Here is a 2,709-nt window from a genome sequence, read left to right as displayed (position 1 = left end):
GTGAGCGAGCGCGAGAGAGGGGTATGGTGAGACATAGATGGGTTTGTATGAGGGTCTACCCTGCAATCTAGTTGCTCTTAGCTTCTCCAGAAGAAAGCAGGCTGGGTGAAGAGATGGGGGGATTTAACCCATTGTATGCTGGTGGATCTGGTAATATCCTGATGGAAGAAGCAGCCATGGGCTCTTTCCACTGATGTGCAGGCAGAAGATCTTCAGAACAGCACAAGTCAAATTCTCTCTCTCCCAAGGCTGATGTGCTGACTGAGCTATATCACGTGGGTGAGATTGGCCCGCAGGGCTGGACTCCCCCGAAGGTTTGCATACCAGCACTGAGTTTAGAAATGCTGATCACAAACAATAACACACCCCACCGTTCACTAGGGTTTTTAAGCTCGATTGTATTATGCTCAATAGAGGAGCAAGACACCTTTGCATTGACCAGATGCAAGGGCATCGACCCAAAGAGGAGCACTCAGGCATCTTAAATCCCAGGCCCCTGCTCTAACCCACTAGACTGCACTCTTCTCCAATAGCTGCACATAGAACCCAGGAGTCCTGACTCGCAGCCCCCTTCCTCTGTCCCACTAGATCCTGCTCTTCTCCCACCCCACAGCTGTGGGGGTGAGGGTAGAACCCAGGAGTCCTGACTTTCATTCCATAAGGAGAACTTGAATAGATTAGAAAAGAATTATTAGAGTGTCAAGAGGATCAGACCCAAAGAGAGATGTTTCCTGAAACATAAGTACTGCCTGTCCTATAACAGTCCTTAGTGCTGGGGAGAGGGACTAGAAATCTGGACTCATGGGAGGGAAGTGTGGCCTAGTGGGCGGGGAGGTAGAGCTGGTCTAATTTCTCTGTGTCTCATTGTTCCATCTCCGAAATGGGACTAATAATACAACCGTCCGGGAACTTTTGGTTAGTTGGGGTTCCTTATTGTTACTGTAATATAAATATTAATAACAACATTTGAGATGCAAAATCAGAGGACTTTCACTTTAGCACATGTCTGTATGCAATCTTTAATAATATTTTACTCCTACTTTAAGAATCCTTCATGCTGATGAAGGTCAAAATCCAAAGAGTTGGGTGGCTGAATCTTTAAATCAGAGATCTTTTCTCCAAAGTGTATGTCAGACTTTTGAGTTATATAGCAATGCGTTGGCATCGGTCTGTCACTCAGTAGAAGGGGAGTAAAGCAGTGAATCTTTAATAGAGGCAGATTTCCTCCCAAGTGTGTGTCAGATGTCTGAGTAAAATATGTGGTGAGAAAAACAACTGAACAACAACAAAAAAAACAAGTGAGCAAACACAGGGTGGGTCCTTGGGGCTGGGGAGGTGGGAAGAGGGGATCAAGGGCAGGGCCTCAAGGTAAGGGGTGGAGTGTGGGGAGGGTCTTGGGGCAGAGTGGGGATGGAGCACCCACCAGGAAACATAAAAGTCAGCGCCTTGTGGTCTCACCAATCTACACAATGGCATCAGGACATTATTTAACACTTGCTTTTCTGACTGCTGTATTTTCCAAGGGGCCCAAGGGAACTGAGAGTGGCCAGTGCTAATTTTGGCTGGGAATTTCAAGGAATCATAAGGGATTATATTGAATTTGGACACCTAATTTCCTTTGGCTCCTTGAAAATCCCAGGCATGTATGAGTTGTTCCAGTCATCCCCTCTGATGGGTCCGGGCTTGCAATGGCCATCAGCCCTTGTGTTGCTGTGACAGACCGACACTATCTCGCACTGTGCTAGACAAACCCTATGGAATTAAGGTTTTAATTCCGACTTAGCTTTACCGACTTACCGACTTAGCTTTAATATCTTCCATTGTATTAAAATACAGTTGTGTGTATTTTGTGGTGGAATTGTGTGTAACTCTTCTAGGATGTCATGTAATTCCTCTGTTCTCAGCCCTTGGACGCCATCCCTGGAGAGGTTCACATACACTAGTTCAAACTGGATTCTCCAGGGACCAGCAGACGAAGAGGATTTCTGGATAAATAGCCTGGTTTTAAACTGGCTCAGGGCCTTCTTCCTGATCCAGCAAATGGACAGGACCCATGGTCCATGGAGGGCCCCAGTCCTTAGGGTAAGGTTGGAAGGACTGGGCCTACTGATGCTTCAAATGCCTGGGAGCTTGTTCTGAGCTGAAGCTGTGATGAACTTGAATCCACAAGGAAACCCCTTGGATGGGGTTTGGAAGGATTGCTCCAGCCAGAGCCCCTGACGGAGTTGGGGTGATCTTACCATCAGCTTGGGTTCTTTTATTGTTTTTAATATATACACCTCTACCCCGATATAATGAGACCCAATATAGCACACATTCGGATATAACATGGTAAAGCAGAGCTCGGGGGGGGGGGGGCGCTGCACACTCTGGTGGATCAAAACTAGGAGTTGTTAAAAAGGTTACTCGGTTGCCAAAAAAGCCACCATTTCCCATTTTTGAAAGAAGAAAACATTGGTCAAAATTCATCTTGGCTAAGAGGGGAAGTGAAAATAGCTGTTAAAACAGAAACAAAAATATAAGCATAACAAATGAAAACAGGGCAGTAGATAATGAATACATATTAGAATTGTCATTACAGTCATCCAGGAGACTCCATTTTCCCTAGAAACCTTTTCCTTCAGGATTGTCTCATCGAAAGCTACCGGTTGGTGCCTTCAGTTCACCATACAGAGCACGTTTTTCTCCACCTTCACAATGAACGTGAGT

The sequence above is a fragment of the Mauremys reevesii genome, linkage group 13 (genome assembly GCF_016161935.1).
Source record: "Mauremys reevesii isolate NIE-2019 linkage group 13, ASM1616193v1, whole genome shotgun sequence".
NCBI lineage: Eukaryota > Metazoa > Chordata > Testudines > Geoemydidae > Mauremys > Mauremys reevesii.
Note: the sequence above shows the minus strand (reverse complement) of the source record.